Source organism: Rhincodon typus, chromosome 11, assembly GCF_021869965.1.
Source record: "Rhincodon typus isolate 14 chromosome 11, sRhiTyp1.1, whole genome shotgun sequence".
Taxonomy (NCBI): Eukaryota; Metazoa; Chordata; class Chondrichthyes; order Orectolobiformes; family Rhincodontidae; genus Rhincodon; species Rhincodon typus.
Genome location: NC_063342.1, coordinates 65255096 through 65275307, shown reverse-complemented (window position 1 = coordinate 65275307; position 20212 = coordinate 65255096). Strand labels below are relative to the sequence as shown.

Genomic DNA, 20212 nt, shown 5'->3' with positions numbered 1-20212 from the left:
CTCTCTAAATCTTATAACTTGATGTTGACGGCCTATCAACAACCAAGTAAAACCTAATGGGATATTTTACCATCCAACACTCCATTAACATAATCTGCCTACAAGCGACCCATATTGGAACAAGGGCAAGTCACTATTACAGAAAAAGACTTTGATGTACTGAACCACTCCTTTCATGCTAAACATGCCATGCCACCTATGACGTTGCTGATGCAGGCACTCTGTCAATTATGATTTGTGATACAATTCGGGTCAGCAGTTTCCATATTGCAAACATGTACAAGTACTTATAATTAATAAGCTTCGGAGTACCATCAGAGATTAGAGAGGGATCGGAGCGTATACTTCCACAGATCCCTGAAAGTGGCAACACAGGTGGATGTGGTGGTCAAGAAGGCATACAGTATGCTTGCCTTCATTGGCCGGGGCATCAAATATAAAAGTTGACACGTTATGTTACACTGTACAAAACTTTAGTTGAGCCACATTTGGAATATTGTGTGCAGTTATGGTGGCCACACTACCAGAAGAACGTGGATGCTTTGGAAAGGGTGCAGGGAAGGTTCACTAGGATGCTGCCTGGTCTGGAAGGTTTTAGTTATAAAAGGAGATATTGGAAAGATGGAGGCTGAGGGGTGACTTGACAGAGGTCCACAAAATTATGAGGGGGATAGATAAGGTGGATAGTCGGAGGCTATTTCAAGGGTGGAAAGGTCAGCTACATGGGGAAGCAGGTTAAAAGGTGAGGGGGGAAAATTTAGGGGAGAAGTGTGGGAAAAATATGTTTCACACAGAAGGTGGTGGATGCCTGGAACGCATTGCCAGTGGAGGTGGTGGAAGCAGGCACATTAGCAATGTTTAACGCATATCTATCAAGATACATGAACAGGAAGCAAAGGGATAGAAACCACATATGGGCAATAAGTAGTGGATCTAAATAAGGGGTAGGAATTGGCACAGACTTGATGGGCCAAAGGGTCTGTTCCTGTACTGTATATTGTATTTTTTGTAAAACCAAAAATGTTTAAATATGATTTCAGTGAATCTTCATTCTGTGGCTTCCTGATTGGAATTTAATGTACTCACTCAGTCATCTGGACTAAATGGGTTTCTCTGTATCTTATTAAAAATTTATACCATTGGCTTCTATCCTTTGGATATATTTATTACAATGGCAGCATACAAAATATACAGTCTGCCCAATAAGCCAGAGTAAATATGGTAGTGTGGAATAGAGCTATAAAGACTTGAATTGTCATAGATCCACAACAGATGTTGATCATTAGCTATGATGTACTGCAATTAGCTTCATTGCCCGCGAGCTGAAAAGGAAAATTACACAATTCGGTTCCAATTCCCTTTTCATGGCACTTGTGAAAAATCAGACAAATCAAGATGTACAACAATAGGCTTGATCTCACTTGTGATGCCACCACTTCGGAATTGCCTATCATTATTCAATATATTCATTCGGGGAGATAGTCAGAAGTGACGTGTGAAGGGTTATGTTACCACTTTATGAATGGTCTGGAATACAATGTGGGGAGATTAGAAAAAACAGGATTATTCTCTTTAGAGTAGAAAAGGTTAAGAGGAGATTTAACAGATGTGTTTACAATTTTAAAGGGCTTTGAGAGAGTACATATAGGGAGAAACTATTTCCACTGTCAGGAGGGTCAGTAACCAGAGGATACTGATTTAAAGTAATTGGCAAAAGACACTGTGGTGATTAATGCTGAATTGTCACAGTCTGGAATGCAGCGGATGAAAAGGGTGACAGAAGTGCATTCAATAGTAAACTTAAGCAAATGGCTTATATAAAGGATTTGAAGAGTTTTGCAGGATTCTCAGAAAGGAAAAAAAAATAGGTGAGACTATTGAACAGTTCTTTCAAAGAGCCAATACAGTCATGATAGACTGCATGGTCTCCTGCATTGTACAATTCTGTAAATTTCTTCAAGCTATAATGAGTTAGCACCAGCACAGCGCACAGCTGAATGTGCTGTGAAGTGAAACATCTTTGTTTTAATTAAATCTCAATTGTACATTATTTTGTGTTTGGAGTCGGATTTAAAAGAACCCACAATACTATAGACAGCATTCATGAGACCAAGATTAGTCTGCAGGGAGAAACCAGTTTGAAAACAAAGCACAACATACCATGGTAACTAAAACAGAAATTCCCCAGTGAAGAAAACTGCATAGAAATCTATCTTTGAAATGCTCATGTGTGTTGTTGTATTGACAGCAGGCAACAACTAAGTCTGCTATTCTCAATGGTGTCCCTCTATCATGCAGTGCATTAAGGGCTGAGATTAATGCATTTCTCATACACAGCATTTTCTCTGTCATTAGAACTACAGCAATAATGAAGTGTTAATCTTAGCCAAGACAGACTCACCCATCTCTCACGGCTGGAAATGCCACATATGGTATGACCCCTCATTGAAATTTTTCCAACCTGCTGAGTCAATCATTGAAGCCATCCATCAACCACCCAGCTATAATCGCATAGGATGACCCAGTGAGTATGCCCAATAAATAGCTGAGTCATGGAAGACAAGAAAATGCCAACTTTGACCTGTGCTGACTTGGGATAATGCTGGAAGTGAACAATTGATGTCAGCATCCCTTAGACTAGGGAGAGGTAATGAGCGCTCCCACTACTATGTTACTATACAGCAGCACCTACTGGACAGGTCTCTGTGCAATTTTATAACCTGATGCTCCCTTCAGTCAAATAGCCAAGTGACATTCCTTATCAGGGATTACATAGCTATGATTAATCGTCTGGGTTGCTGCTGGGAAAGCATACCTTAGAAAGCTAAAGCCTTTATCAACGCAGGGACAAAACTCTCAAGGAATGAAAAATAGGCAGCTATATATCACTAGATTATTTTCTTACATTATGTATACACATTCTCTTATTTAAAAATAGCGAAGTAACGTTACTAGTCATTGATCATCAACTTTAAGGTGTTTACATGGGCCCCTCATGATAGTGTTTATTCAAATCATGGAGAAAAGAAAGAGCTGAACTCCGGAAATGAGGTGAAGGTAACTACAGTTGACATCAAGGAGCACTAGCAAAACTAGTGTTAATTGAAACCGGGGTGCGGGGGTAAGACTTTCCATTGGTTGCAGTCACAACTGGCATTAAGGAAGATGGTCGTAGCTTTCAGTCATCTCAGACTCAGGATGTCACAGCAGGAGTTCCTCGGGGTAATGTCCTAGGCCCAACCATCTTCAGCTGCTTCATCAATGACCTTCCCTCCATCTTAAGTTCAGAAGTGGGGATGTTCACTGATAATTGCACAAGATTCATCATTTTCAAGAAAGTGTAGATGGTCTGATTAGTAAGTTTGCAGACAACACAAAAATCAGTGAAGTTATGGATAGTGAGAAAAGTTGTCAAAGGATCCCGCAGGATATAGATCAGTTGGAAAACTGCACAGAGAAATAGCAGATAGAGTTTAATCTGGACAAAAAGTGTGAAATGACGCATTTTGGGCAGTCAAATACAAGAGGAAAGTATACAGCAAATAGCAGGACCTTTTAGGAGCATTGATATGTACAGTGATTTGGGGTCCAAGTCTGTAGCTGCTTGAAAGTGGCAACATAAGTAGATAAGGTGGTAAAGTAGGTGAACACATATTTCCCTTCATCAGTCAGGGCATTGAATATAAAAGTTGGCAAGTCATGCGGCAGCTGTATAAGACTTTAATTAGGTGGCAATTGGAGTATTGTGTACGGTTCTGGTCATCACAGTGTAGGAAGGATGTGGAGGTTTTGGGGAGGGTGCAAAAGAGGTTTACTGGATGTTGCTTGGATTGGAGCACATTAGCTACAGGGAGAGGTTGAACAAACATGGATGTTATTCCACTCGAACATCAGAAGCCGAGGGGCGACCTGATAGAAGTATAAAAAATAATGAGAGGCATGGATAGGGAGGATAATCAGAGTCTTTTCTCCTCAGGGTGGAAATGTCAAATACTCGGAGGCATAGGTTTAAGGTGAGTGGAAATGTTAAGGAGATATGCGAGGAAAGTTTTTTTGCAAGGAGGGTGACAGGTGCCTTGAGCACACTGCCAGGGGAGGTGTAGAGGCAAATAAAATAACAATGTTTAAGAGTCATTTAGACATACACATGAACAGGTGGGGAATACAGGGATACAGACATGTTCAAGCAAATGGGATTTGTTTCGAAGGCCATCATGGTCGGTGCAGACATGGTGGGCCGAACGGCCTGTTCCTATACTGTCTTTTCTATGTTCTAACCACCATTTGTGAATTGGCAGGTACTGAAGCAGTTCTTGTCCAAATGCACCTTCTCAAATCCCACCATCCTTATCCTGCAACCTGGCATAAGGTGTATGTTGCAGATCGAGTTAAAAACAAGAAAAATCATTGTCACACTCTCACTTACTCAAACCGTATTCATGCTTTAGGATATCCAAGACCTGGCTCTTAGTCAGCCAACGCAACCTCAGAATAAAACAGTGGGAGCAACAACAGACATCTGGTAACTAAGCACCATCAATTAATTGATCAGGCATGAAAATCAGAATCAGCGTGTGGTAGGTCACTGAGCACGAGTAGCTGCAACCGGGCCACGGGCAAAGGACTCCACATGTGCTAGTTCTCCAATGGTTGAGGTTGGAGGAGAGTCCTGCTGAAAAGGACAGATGACTAATATGGAGAAACTGAAGGGCCAGTATGCAGGACAATGCTGACAGTTATGCACACAATGGTGTGGATTGGCAGACACAACAGAGCCTCATTCCTGCCTTGGAGCATGGAGAAATCCAGCCCCAGCGCAGCACAGAGATTCACTGAGCTTGGGGCCCATCCTTTCCATTGCAGAAGTGATGCCCAAGTCTGTGATAGCACTAGTAGACCCAGTTGTGATGCAACATCTGGTGGCCAATGTTGCAGAACTTTAGCGAAGTCGTAGATTGGATCTAGCTAAATAACAAGCGAAGGGATGACCTATAATCTGATTAAATGAGGCAGAGATAAATTACAAAAAATTAAAAATAAAAAGGTGGTGCTGGAGGCAAACCAGATGACTGGAAAAACACAGTAGGTATAAGAGCCGCATGCTGAGGGTCTAACCAGAGTAATAAGTAATCCAAAACTGTACATACTAATTAACGTAGAGAGATCATAACAGTTTATCAAGGTGATGGTGTTAAAACAGGACCGTAAGGAAGATTTTATAGATACAGAATGGTTGGTGGGGTCATGTGTAGCATGGAGATAGTAGGAACTGCAGATGCTGGAGAATCTGAGATAACAAGGTGTAGAGCTGGATGAACACAGCAGGCCAAGCAGCAGAGGAGCAGGAAGGCTGACGATTCGGGAAGAAGGGTCTAGGCCTGAAACGTCAGCCTTCCTGCTCCTCTGATGCTGCTCGGCCTGCTGTGTTCATCCAGCTCTGCACCTTGTTATCTCATGTGTAGCATGACATGAATCCAAGACCACAGCTGAAGCCATCGTCATGGGTACAGAACCTGACTACGAGTCTCTGCTCAGCGATTCTGCGTTGATGTGCATCTCGAAGGCCAATGCATGGGCATTACTCATATGTATTGCAGATAGTCCTGCAGTCATTCCTGGCTCATGGTGGTAACTGGAACATCAGGAACGGGGGAAACTGATACAGAATGAAAGCATTGAGTCTGTTGTCAGGAGAGTAAACATCCACTAATATAATACGCTGCTCAAGTTCATCTACCATGTTACACATAAGATGGGGGAGTGGTACCCCTTACTGTTTCAATATCTCTCCTCATTGAATCATAGATCACTACAGAGTCATATGCAGTCAATGCTTCTCACACCATTGGGAATGTCAATTCTAGCAAATCAAAGTGCTTGTTCTCTCTAATTATAGATTATGAATTCCCCTTTCCTTGGCTTTATATCACTTGCCTGATGCAACAATGCACAGCAAACTTGGACAGGTTGGTGAGGTCACCAACTCTGGCCTGGAAGGATCTGCAGACATACAAACTGAAGACCACAGAGATCTTTGTGGCTACCATTTAAAACTGTACTTGCCCACTGTGCAGCTACAGTCAAGTTGAAAGATTTGGTACAGTTAATTTAATCATCTTCTCAGTGAATCTTAATTGTTTCAGACATTGCTCCTGGTTGAATCCAAGGTAAGAATGCAGGTAAGAAAAAAAAAAAAAAAGCTTTCCCCGACTATACCCCGCTGTTAGCACCTCCAATTGGGAGCACTCCTGCTCCTCCCTCTCTGCAAGCTGTCTTTCTTCTCCACACCGTGCTCCAGCGCAATGCCAACTAGAGCAATAGCCTCAATGAATAATGATGAGCTGACCAGTAAGTGACCTTCAAGTGCCAGTGAATGCACAGGAAAACTCCAATACCAGTTCCTTTTAAATCCCAATAACTTTTGCAACTTCCCCCAACAACAGAGTTCATAAAAAAAGGAAGATGCTGGAAACCTGGAACAAAAACAGAAACAGAAACTCAGCAGATCTGGCAGTGTCTGTGAACGGGAAGCAGAGTCAGTGTTTTGGGTCCCATGACGCTTCATCAGAAGTTGCCAGGCCTACTGAGTTTCTCCAGCTGTTTTCTGTTGAATACAGAATTCATTACTGCTACAAACTCAAGAAAGTCAAAGCACATCACCTGAAGGTCTCATGCCTTCAATAACACTCACTGCCTTGAAGGATATGGGAGTGTGGGGTATGGGGAAAACACTTGGTCAGTTAAGAGTTTTAGAGAAAGGGCATTTACAGGACTTAAGATCCAATATCTATAACATCAGTAAATGTTTTGAAATGACATCTTTAAACATTAAAGAAATAATCCCACACTCCACCATGACAATGTCATTCTTGCAACTTCATTAACAGATCTGTCAGTATGCCTATGGATGGCAGTGGTTTGAGAAGGCAGCTCACTATAATTTTCTCAGGGCATTTAGGGAGGAGCAATAAATGCTAGTCTACTCAGTGACACCCAAATCCTACAAATGAATGAGAAAGCCCCTCGAAAAAGTATAATAATATATCAAACATGCTTCTTGCAATACAGATTGTTTAAATTCAAATGAACGTTCTTATGGTGAATGAAGATTAAATCAACAATTACAGCCTCACTAAAAGGCAAATGTCTGTGTTCTCTCTTTCACACTGAAAAGGATAACCAGAGAATGTAATATTTTTATCTAAAATCCAATTATGTTGATGTTTACTAATGCACTTAGTAATAACATTGTGTACAGTGCCATGTATTCACACCATTTTTAAAATATGAGTTACAGCAAACACCAAAAGGATCACTACCACAATGAAAGGTAACACTTATTGCTGAATTGTTACATTCAGTGCTCAATATCAACTTCCTCTTTGTTTGCTTCAACTTCCTGTATCTGATCTTCATAGTTCAACGACATTACAGGAGCACTTAAAATCAGAATAGGTTCTGGTGTAACCTTCTTTTTGTTCTTCAGTTGAAGTCCTGTCTTCCAGTGGTCAAAATACTCGAGTGATGCGTGGAACTGCTCCTGAAATCCACAAGCTGCCCTGGAAAATCCAACCACAGAGTGGGTGACCAGAGATGATGAGGATCAGCTCCACTAGTCAACACAGACTGGTTCTCTCCTGTATACTGCTGATGAGTTTATAGTAAGCTGCAAAAGGGGAGTAAGGGGCTGAAGAGTGGAGAGAGGATCAGGAAACAGAGAGAGGAGTTGGAAAGGAGAAGAGGGACTGGAATGGGAAGTGAACATTGCAAAGAGGACTGAGGGTCTCTAAAGAAGGGAAAGAGGGTCTGAAAAGGAGAAAAATAATTAAAAATCTTCAAAAGAATATTCATCTAACTGGGCACAGGACGCCTGAGGTAAATCAATTCCTTTCAGATTAATTGGGATCTTTATGTTAAAGCCGAGGGAGTTCAGGAGTCATTACGTGGGGGGAAAAGTAATGGATAGTGTTAGAACGAGCACTGGTGTCAATTATGTAATTTAATATTGAAAGAGTTTTATTTCATTATGATTTGCATTTATAGGTTATCACATATCAAAGCATCTTATTTACCACAAATTAGTTGAATTGCAGCCACTATTTGTGCAAAACATGCAACCTCACCAGTCTGCAGAAAAACATTTAGGATGAGTGTTGTGTATAAAAGCACAGCAGTGTTTTTTTGAAAAACTCATTCGTTGTCAGCTTAATGCTGTTGTGATATGTCAATTGAAATACCATCAAATTTAGGAAACGAGTGCTTTCCTTGAGCTTAAGAGATAACAAGGTGTAGAGCTGGATGAACACAGCAGGCCAAGCAGCAGAGGAGCAGGAAAGCTGATGTTTCGGGTCTAGACCCTGCTTCAGAAACAATTTTAATCCCACTGCAAAGCCTCAGATTCTCCAGCATCTGCAGTTCCTACTATCTCTGAAACCCCTTCCTTGAACTTGTGTCTTTAAGTTTAACAGAATGGTGATGATTATTGGAGATATTAATGAATTCTTCTAATTATGTTTCTGTGCAAGTCCAAACTCCCCCTATAAATCACACAAATTCAGAAGGAATTTTAAACAGAGTGGCTGCATAATTTCATGAAAAACTAATAAAACTGAAAAAGAAACCCCCAAAGAACAAACAAAAAAGCTTGGAAAATCTAGTGAGGAGCCTTCAGAAAAATATATATTTTCAGCCCTGCTATCTTCCCCTGCATGTGAAGGTGAAAGACCCAAAAGGCATGATTTTAAGAGCAGGGGAGCTCTGATTAATATTAAATCTTTCATCCAAAAATCAGTGTAAAAAAGCCTCAGACCTCTCCCAATTCCTCACTCCACCTTCAACTGTCTCCAACCACTTTCAAAGTATTGCTAAGTGCGGACACCAAGACTTGGTCCTGGAGGTGCCAAACCACAGGCTCTCCATCCTGGTCTTCAAGGTTGCCCCAAGTGCTGATTCATCAATTTCATGGTCGGGCAACTTGTCTACTGTTGTCACAAAACCCCTGGATTTGCTGCTAGTGATCCCACAGGAAACGTAAATGTATGATGTATCTATAAAACCATAGTAAGGGAAACAAGAACAGCAAACATATCTCTAAGATCAGAGGATGTAAACAACTGAAGTTCATATTTGATTGAAAAATGCAAATAAACAAACAAACAGTCAGTCAATGACGTTACTGGATTCAGGGTCACTTGAGCCTTTTTTTTTTTATTCATTTATGGGATGAGGGACATCACTGGCTAGGCAGCATTTATTGCCCTTCCCCAATTGCCCAGAGGGCAGTTAAGAGTCAACCACATTGCTGTGGGTCTGGAGTCACATGTAGGCCAGACCAGGTAAGGTGGGCAGTTTCCTTCCCTAAAAGATATTAGTGAACCAAATGGGTTTTTCCGACAATCAACAATAGATTTGTGGTCATCTCTAGATTCTTAATTCCAGATATTTATTGAATTCAAATTCCACCATCTGCCATGGCGGGATTCAAACCCAGGTTCCCAGAACATTATCTGGGTCTCTGGATTAACAGTCCAGCAATAATACCATTAGGGCATCGCCTCCCCATTTGCATGTGCACAATGCAAATTCAGTTCAAGTTAAGAAAGGGCTGTCAGTGCTTGAAAGGTTAAATATCTTAAGCATTTTTGAATGCTTTTGCGCTAATCAGGTACAGATGAAAGAACATGTCATACTTATTGCCAGAACTATGAAGAAATGCATTGGTCAAGATATAATAGGAAGGAAATGCAGAAATAATTAGCAGAAAGCTTAAGGGCAAGCCCTGTTTGCAATTACAAAATTTATGTATAAATCTTCAAATACTTTCTCTTTAAAAATTAGGTATTTGTCCAGTAGACTCAGCCCTTAATAAAATTTAATATAGTAATTTGCAACCGTGTAATTCAGTACCTCCCTTTTTCTCCCAAAAAAAGAGATCATTTCAAAATAAATGATTTTTTCACTTTCAATGTCAGAATGATAATAATTAGATCTGCGTGGTCTGCACTCTGAAGCGAACTGCACAGGAAGTTGCTAGTGCAGGCTGTCCTCTACATATCATTTGTCACAACTGGAACTCCAGACTTGCATTCCTTAAATTGGGCTGAACTTTTATTTGCTGCAGAATACCTTTATAGTTGTTTTCAAATCGGTAATACTGCCAAATTTCCTTTCACTGGTCACTTAGCTTCTAAGATATGTAAAATATCTGTACATTCAACATAGAGTGCTACTGCTTTTTGAAAAATCACTTAATTGAGCTCCTTTGCTACATCATTTTCGTTCTTAGCCCAAATCTACACGAAAAAGGGATCTCAAGAATGTTAATAGGTTATGTAGAATGTACAACCCAGAAACTGATCCTTCAGCCCTGCAGGACTATATTGCTAAAAAATGCACTACACCAGTTTTCACCTACCATATATCAACTTAGCCTGCAAAGATGTGCAGGTTAGGTGGATTGGCCATGAGGAATGCAGGGTTACAGGGATAAGGTGGGGTTGGGGGAGGAATGTGGGGTGTGGGTAGGATGCTGTTCAGAGGATTGTCGTGGACTTGATGGGCCGAATGGCCTGCTTCCACGCTGTACGAATTCTATGAATCCCTTTTATATGTGTTTATCTAGATTCTATAATCATACTTATGCTATTAACTTCAAATTCCCTTTTATGGTAGTAAGTTCCTAATTCTAATCACTCACGTTTCTCCGGAATTTTTAGTGGAGTTACTAGTGACTATTTCACATTATGAAAAGGTAGTCCGGACTACCCCTAATAGTGAAAACATTTCATAGTCCATAGTCCAATGTAACACCACTGTTTAAGTAGGGAGGAAGAGCAACATTGTGTACAGCAACATAGCCGTTAGCTTGATGTCCATAGTGTGGAAAATGTTAGCATTTATTATAAGTGATGTGATAACTGCACATTCAGAAGAAGGAATGACAAAATTAGGCAGAATCAGCTTGGGGTTATAAAAGGAAAATCATATTTGACAAAACTTGAAGTTTTTGAGAATGTTTACTTGTAGCATAGATAAAAAGGAACCCATGCCCCGCCACCACCGCCCCCAACCCCAGTGGATGTGGTGTATTTGGATTTTCAGAATGCTTTTATTAAGAAAGATCCCACATAGGACATTAGAAAATAAATCTAGAGCACATGGGATTAGAGACACTATACTATTATGGATTGAAATTGAAAATTTAGTGGACAGAAAGCAGAGATAGGAATAAACAAATCACTTTCAAGATAGCAGGTAGTCACTAATGGGGTGCCATATGGGTTAACGTCAGGTCCACAACCATTCACAAGTTAGGTTAGTGATTTGAATGTGGGGGCCAATTATAATATTTCCATGTTTACTGATAATGTTCCCACCCATTTTGATGTTAAGTTATGAGGAGGATACAAAGAATACTTCAAGAGGAATTGGACACAACAAGTGAATGGGTTAGAACATTGTGGATTGAATAGAATGTAAATAAATGTGAAGATATTTACTTTAAGAGGAAAAGCAGAAAGGCAGAATATTTCTTAAATACAGAGTGTATGGCAAGTGAGGGTATCCATAGGAGATTTGAGTGTTCATTCAATGAATCACTGAAAGCATGCAAATATAGCAAGAAATTAGAATGCCAAATGGTATACTGGCATTAATTTCAACAGGAAGAGAGTACTTAAGAAAGATGCCATGCTGCAGTTGTGTAGAGCTTTGGTAAAACCTCACCTGGAGTACCGAGTACAGTTTTAGTTTCCTTATCTGAGGAAGGATACGTTCGCCATAGTTATATTTCCTCTATCTTTACCCAATTAATCCTTGGGAACTGTCTTACAAGGAGAGGTTGAGGAAAATGGGTCTGAATTCTCTAGAGTTTCAAAGAATGAGACATGACCTCACTGAAATGTAATATTTCTGACAGGTGGTGACAAGGTGTATATAAATAGCTTCACCAGCCTAGGGATGGGGAGAACGTGAAACCAGGAAAAAAAGTCAGGATAAGGGAAAGCCATTTAAGACTGAGATGAAGAGGAATTTCTTCAAAAAAAAAAAAAAATAAAATAAAAATAAAAAAAAAAGGGACAGTGAAACTTTGGGATTCTCTAATATAGACAATTGTGGAAGCTCAAATCATTGAGCAGGATTAAGACAGAAATCAGTTGGTGGAGGCAATGGCCTAGTGGTATTAAATCGGTGGACTGTTAATCCAGAGACCCAGATAATGTTCTGGGGACCCAAGTTCAAATCCTGCCACGGCAGATGGTGGAATTTGAATTCAATAAATATCTGGAATTAAGAGTCTTATGATGACCATGAACCCATCTGGTTCACTAATGTCCTTTAGGGAAGGAAATCCACCATCCTTACCTGGTCTGGCCTACATGTGACTCCAGACCCACAGCATTGTGGTTGACTCGGAACTGCCCTCTGGGCAATTAGAGACAGGCAATACATGCTGCCCAGCCAGCGACGCCCTCATCCCGTGAATGAATAAAAGGAAAAGGTTTCTAGAGACTAAATGACAGAAACAGATATGGCATTAGTGAGGAAAAAATGGTAAGGGTGAGAACATCACTCGTGTTTTAGAATAGCAGGCAGGTTCCATCAGCTGTATCGCCTACTCTTGTTTCTATGCTCTTGAAATGTTTGGGACGGAGATAACACGATTTCACTAGGCAAGAATATATATAATTACAGAACCGGGGCAGATAGACTATCTGGTTCACATCTGTTCTTGTGTCAACCTCACCAGAAGAGGAATTGTATTTAACTAGTGCACTTCCTTGCGACTGGACACCTCCAAGTGATTTATAACTAACGGAGTACATCTGAAGCTTAGTCACTGTCATAACATAGGAAATGAGCCAGCTAATTTGTGCAAGACCCACAAACAGAAATGCAATAACCTAGAAAAAGTGAAATCAGAGATAGTAGGAACTGCAGATGCTGGAGAATCCGAGACAACAAGGTGCAGGGCTGGATGAACACAGCAGGCCAAGCAGCATCCTGCTCCTATGATGCTGCTTAACCTAGAAAAAGTAATGTTTTTGAGACAATAAATATTGGTCAATGTACAACAAATAACTCCCCTGTTCTTCATCAAAACAGTGCCGTTGGGTATTTTGCTTCCATCTCAGAGGAAAGATAAGGCCTTGGTTCAACACCTTAACCAAAAGATGGAACTTTCGACAGCCCATCACTTCCTCAGCTTTGGAGCTTTAACCTTGATTTTTGTACTCATTTCCTGGAATGGAACATGAACCCTCAACCTCTTAACTTAGGAGGTAGAAATTCTACCAACTTGTTCATGGCTGATACCCTTTCAATTCTTTTTAAGGCCTCTATCATAACACTCCTCAACCTTCTCCTTCCTAGAGAAAAGTGCCCCAGCCTGTTTAATCTTATCAAAGTGTAATTTATCTACTATCATTCTCAAATATTTTTGGACCTTCTACAGAGCCTTTGTATCCATTTTAATAACAAGACAACCAAAACTGTGCGCCATAGCTTCCAATATGTTCTAACTACCTGTTCATACAGGTTTAGCATAAAACTTTGCTGCCTCCTAATTTTACCAGTCTAAACAGTACTATATTTGCTTCTTAATGGCCTCATTTAGCTGTATGGAAGCTTTCACTGATTTGAGAATTTGCACCCCAGGTACCCTGATTCCCCTAGCCCATTTAAGGGCGGCCAGCCACAGGTTGGTACAGTGCCGTGATTTTGACTTCAGGCCATTTCTGGACAGGTCAGGTTTGGTTGTGAAAAAGTGCTTGCCTCAAACCACAGGTGATCCATTTAGGTAAGTTTACCTAAATAAAAAAGGATCCTATTAAAGCCCAATTTCCACGCTGGCCAGGATATCCAGGGAGTATGCTTTTACTTTGGTTTCAATCTTAGTTACTTTGTTTGTTTTTTTTTTTAAAAATTGGAATACATTCTCTTGGACCCTCAAGAGCAAATTATCACCATAAAGTCTATCTTTGAGTGCCATTTGAAAATAGAATTGTTGAAACCATTGAGGTAACCTTACAAATGACCTGTTTTATTAGAAGTCATATTGCAAAAGAACTTATTTGTTGCTGTGTTCTATTGAGAGAACTTTCTTCAACTTACTTTGTGATTGTGGATTTTTTTAATGGATCTTAATCTTTTCCAGGAATCTGATTCCTGTATCATTACCAATTGTCTTAGTTGACGAATTGCATAAAGTGTACAGCATAGGAATAAGTCATTCAGTTCAACAGATCTATGTCTGTCTCCCTACTCCAGACAATCCTCCACTTACTCTAATTACCTCTTCCCACCCTATACTTTTGTTTCCCTCTCTTACAAATCTCAAAAATCCCAACATTGCAGTTTATACCACTGCATTTTGGCAGTAAGTTCGATGTTGTAACCCCTCGGTGAAAAGAAATGCCTGCAAAATTCCTGATCTGACTATGATTAACTACCAATTATGTCCCGTTGCTTTCAACACAACCACAAGTGATAAAGGACATACAAGCATAAGAGTCAGTGTAACATGCAAAGCGAGTCACAAAATGGTGAAATTCAACTGATTTGCTGTTGTAGATAATTGACTTTATTTAACTACACCAGAATTAAGCTTTACCCTTGAAGCTGTTCTGGCTGTAGAGAAACCTTGTCATCAGGTCAACTGTGGTCTTAAAAGTGCTTTGAAATACCTTCATGAGATTGCTGGAAATTCATCATTGGGTTGAAGTTTTCAGCAGATCTTGAGATCCCACCACTAGGGCTTTAAGTGAACGGCAATCCTGCTACAGCATCTTGCCAGCAGTGACCAATGAAGAACCTGAGCCACCCTTCAATAGAAGCCAGGCACTAAACTGGATTTTGCTGCATCATTCTAGATTAGGTGACTTAATGGCCAGGAGCCCTCTAACTCTCTTCCCCAGACAGAAAAGGAGAAAGGGTAGCTTTAAGGCTGAGGTACATAGATTTTTGACCAACAAAGGTAGCCAAAAGTTGTCAGGGGTAGGTCAGATTTTGGAGCTTCAGCCTCAACATGGTCAACCATGATCATACTGAAGGGCAGAGCAAGCTTGACGGCCCAAATGACCAACCCCTGCTCCAAATTCCTGTTCTTTTAGAATTAGGGAGTTTAGTTGGAGGATGCAAAGATCAGGAAGACAGGCATATTTCTACAGTGTGGGCAGATGCTAATCTCCCCTCAATCTCGATTGCTAGTCTTTCAATTCCCAGCCTTTCACCAATAAAAGGTGGGAAAATTCAACCCATTATGTTAGCATCTTAATTCCATGATGGCACAAGAAGTATATATGTCAGGCAGACAATTTAATACTGATGCTGGATGGTGCTTTCGGCCAAGTAATAGACTAATAATCAGCATACTCACATTTTGGAGTGTTGGTTAAAGGTGAACTGAAGGAAGCTACTACTTTTGGAGGTTGCAGAGTACTAAGTCTGCAGTAGCTATTTAAGGAGTTTTTTTGAAGTTCAGAGCAAGATATAACTGGACCCAGGTCTGCAGCTGGAAGTTCTCACTCACCAGTGAAGCTGTCATTGAAGAAAGAATGAGGATTTAAGAGGTTAATCTAAAGAAGACATGATTTTAACTGTTGCTGCATGGTGCCAGTTCAGAGTATTTTCAGAACATATTAATTCAAATGCTGTCATGACATTTAGTAGGGTCAGCTATTTAAAAATATAGATCATTGCTTAGAAAAAGAAACTTTTTCCTTCTTGAATTTCTCTCTTAGCCGTACCAATATGGGGTGCCTTATCTTGGAATATACTTCTCAAGCACTAACCATTACTTATTCAAATGCAATCCTACATATGGAAATCTAGGCAATCATAGCTATAATCCCATCCTTAGCTTCTGCTTCCACATTCTATTAGGAGTCATTGGATAGGAATAAACTCTATGGCTTCAACTAAAAAGTGATCAGATGATTAGTTCACTTTCTGTAAAACAATAAACACCCGTTTGCTAACAAACACTTGTTAAGCATACACAACTCACTTTCAATAAGACAGATTTTCAATCACCCATGAAGGGAGAAGCAAGGCTGGGTGCACTCATGCTTTGAAAATAATGCTCTTAGATAACACATCATTCCTCCATTGCTTCCAGATGTTGGACTGTTATAGGAAGGGTGGGATAAGCAACAACGTGCATACCTCCAATTAACCTGTTGATGAGATGGAGAACCGTACCAAATTTTAAGAACAGGAAGAGCCTGGAACATCTTAGTTGACTTTTCACAAACACAGTGGGGTAATTTCTTATTGATTTCAAACTTTTACTAAAAGAATCATCTTCCAATTTAGGTGCTCATGGAGCAACACAAAAATTACCACAACTTGAGCAGTGTGGATCAAGTGATGACAGAATATGTGTTACCTCTTTGGACTGAAAGTCTAGTGGCCCTCAATTCACTTGCCTTCTCCAATATGCCCGACAATGGCTGCCATCTGCTTTCCACAACTAATTCACACCTCTAGGCAGTGCCGTGACACTAATTGAGACCCAAACTCAACCCCAGACCAATTAGGGCATATCTTGCATTGCATCACTAACTCTGACAGGTATGGGGTCAGGACTGAGAAATGTTCCAGGTGTCACCTTCCCCACTTCAGATTGGATCTACAGCCAATAATTTTCAATTAATGCCCGAGGAAAGGTCACCGGAGCTGAAACATGATTTTTCTTCACAGATGCTGCCAGACCTACTGAGCTTTAAACAACTTCTGTTTTTGTTCCTGATTTACTGCACCCACAGTTCTTTCGGTTTTTATCTGTAGCATCCAGACAGCTGGTCAGAACCAAAATCCAACAAAATTGACTGCCTACCTTCAATCTGCAAACAGCCTGCTTCACAAACAGCACAAACTGTTACAAAAAAGGTACAGACCTCACATTTTCAGTTTATTATGATCTGCTGGGAACAGGAAAGCAGGTGGCAGTGGACTGTTAAATTGCTGCTCTCTTTTGCGGAAGTATCTGGAAAACATCTGATGTTTTACGTCAAAACATGCCACTGCTTTGCAAAAACATCAATGCACCAGTTAAATCTGTTAGCGCTGTGAAAATAGCAAAAAAAAAACCCACCTTGTCCTGTATTCTGTTCTCACGATAAACTTAAAAACATTCTCCTAATTTAGTACAATTTCTGCATAGCTCAAAAGGAATTTTTTTTTTTTAAAATAGAGATTATACAGTGGCATATTTCCTATTCAACAGCTTTACTTCTCTCCATAAGGACACACTAGTTTAGAGAGGTCCACATCCTCTTTCCCTTTGTCTTGTCAAACTCTTTGTAGTTTGGCTTTCATTTCACTGACACAAACATATTTTGCACAATCTGCAGGGAGTGCAAACCTCTAGCAATCAGATAAATATTTAAGTACCAGTATAATCTTTAACTTGCAAAATGTCAAAAACCTACCAGCAATATTTTGAAAGACTGAGGGCACATTCTCAGAGGGTTTTGTATTTTCATCTTGGGTGATTATTGGTTCTGACAGCCAACAAGTAATGGACACACAAAAGAAAGGACTACTGAACCTCAACCAACCGAGGAGAAGAAAGGAGTGAGGAAAAGTTCAGCGACACTGCAAATTAAAGCAGTGTGCAGATTTTGAAATTCTGCAACCTAAAATTAATCTTTGTACTACATGTTTGAGTCAAATGTTTTGCTCAGATAAAAGAAGTTTTATCATTCTTATTTTATCATTTTTGATAAATTTTATCATATTTATCTTTTCTGAAGAAGGGTCCTGACCTAAATCATCAGCTTTCCTGCTCCTCTGATGCTGCCTGGTCTGCTGTGCTCCTCCAGCTCCACACTGTTATCTCTAACTCCAGCATCTGCAGTTCTTGCTATCTCTTATCAGAACAGATGTCAGAAGCAGAAGCAACTTATTTGAATAACGCTTTGTGTGCAAGAGCCTTAAAAGGATTGAGAGACAGCAATACAAGGGGAAGTATTTTAAGTTGAAGTGTTTTGTTTCCCCAAGTAAAATGTGTTGCAGAAGAATCAGTAGCTTTATTTTTAAAAAGGTTCTAAACCCAAAAGTGCAATATCCTTGCAACAATTATTACTAAAATCCAACGAAGCAAAGATCTGCAGATGCTGGAAATCTGAAACAAAACCAGAAATTGCTGGAGAAACTCAGCAGGTCTGACAGTATCTGTGGAGAGAAAGCAGAGGGGTCACTCAACTTGAAATGTTGACACTGCTTTCTCTCCACAGATGTTACCGGACTTGCTGAGTTTCTCCAGCAATGACTGTTTTTGTTTTTGTTTTGTACAACTTACTCCTTGATAATATACCCTGGAGAGTAATTTATCAGAAATTACATTTGTCATATTGTTGCTATTGGAAACAGCTAACAAGACAAGCTGTACTAATAGGATTTGTTGTGGAAATATTATTCTCCCATTGGTCAATGCATATACAAAAAGAATTATTTCAACTTTGGATGGAATTGGAATATGCAAAGTCTGATTGTCCTCACTTTAGGTGGAAGTCACAGCGGAGCTGCAGGAGCTGGTGACGCTCCTTGATCTCAAAGCAACAGTGAGAAATCACTCTGTTTTAAAATGTAAGTAAAACAAAAACTAATTCTGTACTTCATTTTCTGTCATATAGCCAGAGAAACTTGGCAGAGTCTCCTTTATTGGAAATCTCTACAGTATCCAAAACACTGCTCCAAACTAACATTCCTGCAGAGGAGTTAAATTAATCCAGTCCAGCTTCTGATATGTTTCAACACAAGGCGGAGATAGAAAAATACATAAGGTTAGATCTTAAGTCATAATATGCAATCTGACAGAAAATTACTTTGAAACCTTATTAAATCAGATCAGTAGATTAAATTTTTGTCTCCTTTTATAGTCTTCTGTCTGAGAACTTTTTTAGTATATTTCACTATTTTATTTTCACTCTACCATTCACCTTGCTAGTATTACAGTGACAAAGGAGACCATTGGGCCCATCATTGCTCGGTTTACTCTTTGAAAAAGGTAACTAGTTAGCCTCACTCCTCCACGCTGTAAAATGTTTCATTTTCAAAATATATTCAGTTCCATTATGAAAGTTACTACTGGATCTGTTTCCACTCAGTAGTGCATTCCAAATCACAATTTACTGCATTTAAACAAAGTAATCACTCTTGTTTCATCTCTCTCTGGTCCTTTCTTCCAATTATTTCAAATGAATGTTCTCTTACTATTGGCTGTGTACATACACCCTCAAGTATCTGTTCTAATACCCCTTTAAAATTTTATTTTTTATTGCCTCTACTAATTATTGCTATAAAACTCCTCAATTCATCACTTCACTGCATTAAGTTTCCAAGTTGTGTGTTTGATTGTCTCACCAATCACGGTCTTCTTGAAATCTGCTACATTACATTTCCAAGTTTAGTGTCATTTGTAACCTTCAAAATTGTATCAAAACTACGTCATCAACATGCATCAAAATAAGTGTCCTTAATTTGTTACCTGGGGAATCCTGTACACATTTTAAACCCATTCACCAATAGTTTCTATTTTCTGTCGCTTTGTCACTGTTCCTTTTGTATTGGATTTTAACTTTGCAAACAAGTGGCACTTTATTAAATGCACAACCCTCGTCAACTCTGTTACTTCATCAAATTACATAATCAAGTTTGTCATACACAATTTGCCTTCAACAAATTCATGTTGACCATCATTATCAATTATATAAATAATATCTAATTATTAATCAACCTGCTCAGAGATGTTGTTCTCTACCTTTGGAGCAGGTGGGACTTGAACCCAGGATCCTGGTTCAGAGGTACAGAATCAGCTGTCATTCAGTTAAGGACTTTTGCCTCCGCGTGAGAAGCAGCATCTCCTTGTACTTTTTCTTCCACTACACGGACCTCTAAGGTCTGTGAGCGGCTTCCAATGTGTTGGCACTACGGTTGTTGTGTGTGGAATCCCCCAGCAGTTCTATAGGAGGGCCTTAGAGGACCTTAACATTGACCAGAATCAAACTCCAGAACGAAGCACAAAAATCAAGGCTAACACTCCAATATAGCACAGCCGGTGCCCGGAATGCAAACAGGTTCTAGTCCGGAGTCCGTTCGCAAGTCATTTTTTTTTATATAAACGCAGTTCGGAATACAATGCAGGACAATATAAAGCAGTCATTCCCAAGTGCAGGAAATTTTCGTTATGCCGGATATTTAGAAGTTA

General features: G+C 39.8%; 1 protein-coding gene and 1 long non-coding RNA gene across 4 annotated transcripts in view; both read right to left on the bottom strand.

Moving 5' to 3' along the window:
* LOC109935041 (rho GTPase-activating protein 6-like) overlaps nt 1-20212 on the bottom strand; it is a 515598-nt gene that overhangs the window by 288183 nt on the left and 207203 nt on the right. The gene's annotated exons all lie outside the window — the stretch shown is intronic.
* LOC125484393 overlaps nt 5713-20212 on the bottom strand; it is a 51052-nt gene continuing 36552 nt past the window's right edge. The window contains exons 1-3 of one of the 3 annotated variants that reach the window (XR_007263223.1): nt 16899-16973; nt 15377-15537; nt 5713-7559 (exon numbers count right to left, since the gene is read on the bottom strand). This is a non-coding gene — a long non-coding RNA (uncharacterized LOC125484393). Of the gene's footprint in view, nt 7560-15376; nt 15538-16837; nt 16974-20212 lie in introns of those variants that run through there. The other 2 variants (XR_007263224.1, XR_007263222.1) reach the window with 2 other exon arrangements.